Here is a 7,876-nt window from a genome sequence, read left to right on the forward strand (position 1 = left end):
CCAGGGTTTCCAACCCCATAAGGCATAAGAGAGATAGTCAGAGTATGTAACTCCATATGGCAAAATAGATGAATTCCAGAGTCCGTAACTCCACAGGGGAAAGGAACAGATTGTTAGAGTCTGTAACTCTAACGGGAAAGGTGCATAGGTGTGTTATAGTCTGTAACTATACAAGGCGAAAGAAATTGAATGACAGAGTCTGTAACTCTATAAGGGCAAAAATCAGGGTTGCTAGAGTTTGTAACTCTATAGGTAAAAAGCGAGTTTGCCACAGTCTGTAACTCTATAGGGAAAGAATGTCAAAGTCTGTACTTTATAGGCAGGATGAAAAGAGGTCAAAGTTTGTAACTTACAGTGAAATTCCTATTTGCCAAAGTCTGTAACTTTGTAGGCAAAATGCAATGATATGTGACATGGTCTCTACCTATATAAGGCAGACATAAGTGATTGCTAGAGCCTATAACTCTATAAGGGCAAAGAGAAATGATGCCAAAGTCTGTAACTATATAGGAAAAATGAAATGGGTCTTTGCCAAAGTCTATAACTGTATAGGCATAAATCAAGGTTGCTAGAGTCTGTAACTCCATGGGGAAAAAGAGAGCTTGCTATGGTTTGTAACTCTATAGGGCAAGAATGCCAAAGTCTGTACTTTATACGCAAGGAATAAAAGATGCCAAAGTTTGTAACTCTAAAGTCTATAACTCTATAGGCAATGCATGAGGCAATTGATTATAAAACGAGTGTGTGACCCTAAGGTAATGATCCCAAAAGATGTATGGACATCGAGGAGGGGAATTTGGCACTAAATCCAAATAGGAGAGTAATGGTGCTTCACTATTGAAGTGATGAATGATTTACGTGCTTTCCTGAAGAAGACTTGTCAATTATATGATTCGAATTTCACTAAAGTTTATGAACAAAGGTGAATACCTTGAGCAACTGGGTCATTCGTCCCGTACCCAAAGGTATTCTAGACAAGGATAAGAATTCTGCACTCTCATCATTCTTCGTTACTTAAGGCTCATGGCATACAACTTGAATCATGATTGACAAGTTGCTGATAGAATATCCTGATTGTTGATCTTGATGATACAATGTTACTTATTATGGAAGAAGACTTGGCAATCATTTGATTTGAATTGTGCTCAAGTTTATGAATAGAGATGAATACGATGAGCAACTAGGTCATTCGTCCCGTACCCAAAGATATTCAGAATGAGTTAAGGAATTATCCATTCTCACTCTTTCTCTATTTCTTAAGGCTCATGGCACATAACTTGAATCAGGACTAACAATTTTCGTTTCTTCATAATCAATTGTTTCAGCGCATGAATTGGAAGATTATCGTTGTTTGTAAAACTTTGAATGTTAAATAACTTGATCGGTTTCCTTGTTCAGATACATTGAAAGTAGTAGATAACAATTTTCGTTTCTTCATAATCAATTGTTTCATTTTTATTTCATTAACTCTCTCTTATTCTTATATTTCTAATTCCAAATTTTTATATTTTTCCATTTTTTTCTTTCCATCTCCGCCCCTCAAACATTGTTTATCAAAGTAAGATTTTTATCATATCCATCTTCGATATTGGTTTTGTTTAGATTTTTTGTTCAAAATGTAAGATTTTATTTTATTCTTATTATAATTGATTCATATCCAATTTTGAAATTGTTTCCACTTCTCAAATTATTTCTATTTTTGCGTCACTTTTTTGTTTAAGCTATATACTAAGATCTTCCTAATTTTCCAAATCGATTGTTTACCAGTTATACTCACATGTATTTACATGAAAAATATGTAGATGAAAAATATGATTTTGGATTAACAATTTAATTTGCAGTATAAAGTCTCGACTCAAATGTTATTCTAGAGACCCTGAATCTATTGTTGTCTGCAGAGACTGAGTTATTCATTGCAAAGGGTAGGCCGATGCCTCCACTAATTTTTAAACTATATACATTTAATATCATATACTATACTAATACAAAGCATCCCCGACACTATTATATCTTAAGATAAAAGTATATAACAAAATGCAAGAATGCATGTGACAACTTAATAATAATTATACATGATTGGGTTGTTATGTTACAGAGTAGAGAATTGATAACAAATTATCAAAATGGGTCATTCAATTACAACGTGACATATCATTTTCTTTACTTATTTAACATTTTCTGTAACATATATTATTTATCACCTAACATTATAAATAGTTAATTTGAAAAGTGTTTCATATATCATATATCTAATATTATTCTATACATATTATTAATTTCTAAATTATTTCTATTATATAAATAATTAGTTTGAAAATTGTTTTATATATCATATTCTAATAATATCATATATAGTTTCTAAATTATTTCATAAAAATTCATTCAAACAAGATCTATTTTTAGATGTATCTATAAATTTGATATATATATATATATATATATAATATATATATATATATATATATATAATATATATATATATATATATATATATATATATATATAATATATATAATATATATATATATATATATATATATATATATATATATATATATATATATATATATATATATATATATATATATTTGCCCCCACTAATTAAGAGTTATGGCTCCGTCCCTGGTTATCTGATGAAGTATTATAATTTTTTATGCGATCTCTGAAGCTAGCAAAAATATACTCGAATACATCTGACGCTCGAACGTACAACAGAATCGTCATCGAACTTTATTTATTCCCGAAGGAAAGGAAAAACATTGATAAAACTCAAGGGAAAGAGAAAATGGGTAAGAAAGTCGGTTATGCAATGGGAAATTATTAGCACCCGTCACATCCGTTGTACTCAATGAGAACCATTTTGATCGTTCTTTGCTCCGATGAGTGTTATATCTAAAGTTACTCGCAAAAGAATAAGGGAAAAAGAATGGAATAGATAAAGTGCTCGTAGAGGATTAGGGTCATCATGATTACGTATCCTTATAGTGCAATAAGGAATTCAGAGCTTCGTAGTTCATAGAACTAATGGTGGAAGGTGAAGGAAGAGTTATAACAAATATGGTTTGAACAAAATGATTATATTGTTTGACTCCAAAAAGGGATGAAATCTGAACCAGGGAGGAAAAGTGTTATTAACCAATATATGGTATGGCCGAAAATAAAGGGAATTAAGTGTTTGACATCATGGAAAACATCTCTCGGTTCAAAGGAAGACATTGAATTGAGCTCAAAGAAATAATGTATTTGACTCAAAGAAAGAGTATATCACATCCAGTGAATGAAGATGGTATATATTGAATGAAGGATGATGAATAGTGGACGGTACCCTAAGGCAGAAGAATAAATAATGATAAATATGCTTGCTGAGGAATTGAATCTGCGTGCCTACGTATTCTCGCAGTGCAATGAGAAAGCCAGAGTTATGTAGTTCATGGAACTATGAAAATAAAGAAAAGAGATTTAAAGTGATGAAAAATATAGCTTATACCAAAAGGCAATGATAGCATGGGAACACATAAGGGTAAATGAACTTTGAACTAAAGAGTAAAGGTAGTATTAACCGATATATGATATAGCTGAAGCATTAACCACTATATGATATAGCTGAAAATAAGGAGAATTAAGTGTTTGGCATCAAGACAAACATCTCTTGGTTCATAAGATGGACTCTGATATTCTCTTGCCACCAAAAAGAGTCCAAGGCCTAACAAAAATGTGTACAAGCTGAAAGAAGAAAAGTCAGTTTTATTCAAAAAGCTGGAATGAAACGGAACGACCGAAAAATTCTTTTGTAAGAAACTTCAAAGTTAGCAACGTGTTTTCTTCGAAAATCCGGAATCTTGTTTCAACACAACATCGTCGTGTCTTCATCACAATTCAACATCGCGCTCTCATATTCCTCGCTCGCGTTTGGATTGCATCGCAAATTTACGTTCTCAACACCACATCATCGCATTTTGGAGCTTCACGAATTCCATTTCATAATTTCATCCTTCTTCGTATCACATTCGCATTTTAGCAATTTAAAGTTCGATTCGAATAATTCGAGCTTCAGCAGATATGAATTCAACGATAACAAGGAATTGCGGAAGGAAGCGAAAACTCACTGATTTCGACGCTGGAGAAAACATGTATGATTTCCTTCTCCTTCCTCAATTTCAATTTTCTTTCTCTTCTTTTTCTTAATCTCTTATGTGTTTTGGTTGTATGTGTCTTCTCGTGTGTTATTGTTGCGTTGCGTGAGATTGAGAGCGAGGTTAAGAGAATTTAGTTCGTGAAAATTTGAGAGATTCTGAGAGTGAATTACCAAATAAGGGATTGAAAACGAAATCGTGAGTGAAAAATTGTTTAGATTGAAAAAGAATCGTCCTCTCAACATGGGGAATTTATAGGCTATGGAAATTATGTTAAAAACAAAATCGAAATTCAGATTGAAATGCACTAATAATTCATTAGTTTGTTAGAGATTCACAGGTTAGTTAGAAATTATGATTAAGTGAAATTGAAATTGAAATGAAATGAAAAATGTAAATTATGAATGTTTGAAGAAAATTAAATTCTATTATAGGTTCAAGTAAGAGCAATTGTTTTGTTAGTTAGGTTAATACAGTTGTGATTTCTGTTTGTTTATTGGTTTCTAATTTGTGATTAGTTAAAATGGATTTTGCAGGTTGTAACGATTCCATGAGTTTTTTCTGTTATAATCTGTCATTAGATCTGCAGGGTTCAGTATTTTTTGTATTTTTGTCATGAATTGTGTTGTTAGGAAGCAGGCTGCATATGGAATCATGGTTATGGAATTGCTATTGAGATTAGTTTTACAGGTTTTGAAGGTTAATTTGAAATGGTTTTAAAGATTAATTTGAAATGGTTTTGCAGGGCCATGAGTGTGTTGAAGCTTGGACTTGGTATGCTTAGAAATTGAAGTGGACTTAGGAAGGTGTTAGGCATAGACTCGAGCTTGCTTGCTAGGGATGGGTTGTAGAACTTGGTCCTGGCTATGGATTGTAGAACTTGGGTTATGCATTGTAGTTTGTGATTGAAATTATCTTGAACTTGTAATTTGGTTAAACGTAAATTATTAAATGTTGTAATGTGAATTGAAGATGAATGTAATTTTGTAGTTTTTGGACGGAAACATGGATTTATGAAATTGAATGATTGGTTGTGATGTATTTGGAAATTAAATAAATGGAATTTATGTAAAAAAAATATTTATGATGGAAATTGGAATGGAAATGTGACTTGAATGGTTAAATGTATTTGAATTGATTAAATGTTGAAAGTTTTGAATTGAAAGTTTATTGGGTCGACTTGGTTGAAAAGTTTGAATGTGTATGGAATTTGTTAATTGCTTGGATGGTTATGGAAAATGTTTGAAATTGAATAGAAATGGTAGGGTAATTGAACGGAGAATTGAATGAATGTTGAGTGAATAGTATATTTGAATTACAAGTTTAGGTTCACTTGGATACAAAGTTAGTGACAACATGAAATGAATTGACTTGTAAAAAAACATGAATCAAAATGGCATAGAAAATAGATCGAGACATGGACCAATGGGCTTGAAAATGACTTAGGGAGGGTGGTTGACTTTGGTTAACTAGTTGACCAAAGTCAACGGTAGGTTTTAGACTAAAATGGAATGAAATGCAACTTGATTCTGAACTAAAATGGACTTCTGTAAAATATGTGCATAAGACATAGGAATTGGATCATAGTGAGGATGCCCTCTTTCTTGATTGTTGCTATCTTTGCTAATTTGTTCCTGCTTCAATTTTTGATTGCCTTGAACGGGTCGTTGATGTGGCAAGAGATACTATTCTTGAGGAGGAAGTGGCAGAATGCCTACAACCACCTTCTGTATGTTACCCTTCTTTAGACTGTCCCTAGTTCTTTCATCAATTGCAATCTGATTTGGGAAGTTTGTTATCATGTTATCCATAAATAACCCTAAGATCATGTCAGCTTTGTCTTGGTTGTTGAAGCTACACGAATTATACCCGAGCGCGTCGCGCGCTCAAAGATACAACAGAGTCGCCATCGAACTTTATTTATTCCCGAAAGAAAGGGAAAGCATCAATAAAACCCAGGGGAAAGAGAAAAGGGTAAGGAAGTCGGTTATACAAGGGGAAGGTATTAACACCCCTAACATCCATGGTACTCCATGGGAACCGTTTTCAATGTTCTTTGCAAGAGTAGGTGTTATTATCTGAAGATTACTCGCGAAAGGGGAACAGGGGTTAATAGATAATTGTGAAAAAGGTGAGAAATAGATAATTGTGCTCGCCAAGGATTTGGGCCCTCGTGCCTACGTATCCCCATTCATGCAATGAGGAAATCAGAGCTCTGTAGTTCGTGGAACTAGGACGGATGCGTTGTTGTTTTTAGTGGCCAGTATTAACATTCATGTTCTACTGTCGATTGGCTTGTATGCTCGAGCATGAGAGCTTTAAGCATTTGTCTATTTCTGGTAGAATGGATGAACTCAGATCGCACTCTAGCAGTTAAACATTGCTTGCTCGCGCATGGAGGCTTAAGCGTCGTTCACGGTAGAACGGAAATAACACGTCCTTTCTAAAGAGGTTTTAAACTGAAAATGAAGCCCAAAGACAAAACTGAGTTTGATGGGATAAGTTTGCTTTTATTCTGAAATGAGAGTCATGATTTGAATCATACTAAATTCGATGATTGAAGGTGAATATAATGAGCAACTGGGTCATTCGTCCCGCACCGAAAGATATTCAGAATGGGGGTAGGAATTCTCCAGTCCTATTCCTTCTCCATTGCTTAAGGCTCGTGTCGTACAATCCTAATCGTAGGGTTAATTGTTTTTTGAGTTTATTCACAAAATGGTTTTAGTTTTATTGGGAGAACAAAGGAATAGAAATGAAACCCTGAAATGTGGAAGTTTGATCTTCAATATGTGCTTCAATCTGTGTAGAAAGACTCGTCAATCATTCGATTTAAGTTTCACTAAAGTATATGAATAGAGGTGAATACAATGAGCACTGGGTCATTCGTCCCATACCCAAAGATATTCAGAATGGGGGTAGGAATCACCTAGTCTCATTCCGTCTCTACTACTTAAGGATCATGACGTGCAATTTGCATCATAATCGATTAGTGTTGAACTTGAATTTCCTTGCAGCTTCCCATGATGAAGGGTTGTCTTTGGAGAATGAAGAGACTTGTTAATCAACTTGAATCGAGTTATGATAAAGCCTATGAATAGAGGTGAATACAATAAGCAAATGGGTCATTCATCCCGCACCCAAAGATATTCAGAATGGGGGTAGGAATTCTCCAGTCCCATTCCTTCTCTATTACTTAAGACTCATGGCACACAACTTATCTCATGATTAATAAGTGTTGAGTTTGACCTTCGTTCACGAGAAATATCAAATGCTTTGAGAAGAAAACGAATGATAATTACTCTAATTGATGGTTTTAGTTGATTATGCAATTGTATTTAATGATTAAATGTGCTATTTTAATAAACGGTTTATGAAATGTTTAGCTAGCGGTTTACGTATGAAAATGTGAACTGGGTTCATAATGTAGTTTGGAATGAGAATTGAATGAATTTGAGTGATTGTTTGGTGATTGTTAGGCTAGGGATAACACGTGTGTATGTATGATTGCATGTCCACTTACAGGGTATGCTGCAAGTGTATGGTTCATGGCAATGCAAGTTTGTGTGTGGTTCTACCTTATTGCAGGCTTGTCAGAGTGTATGGCTTTTGTTGTTGTCGGCTTGTGCGTTGGTGCAGCTTTGAAGTACACTGCCTACATTTCCATGTTCACGATTTGGCAGCGGTTATGTGTATCCGCTTCGGCCGTTCGGAGCTTATAGCTAGCATTGTGTTCGGCGTTG

The sequence above is a fragment of the Lathyrus oleraceus genome, chromosome 2, assembly GCF_024323335.1.
Source record: "Lathyrus oleraceus cultivar Zhongwan6 chromosome 2, CAAS_Psat_ZW6_1.0, whole genome shotgun sequence".
NCBI classification, from domain to species: Eukaryota; Viridiplantae; Streptophyta; class Magnoliopsida; order Fabales; family Fabaceae; genus Lathyrus; species Lathyrus oleraceus.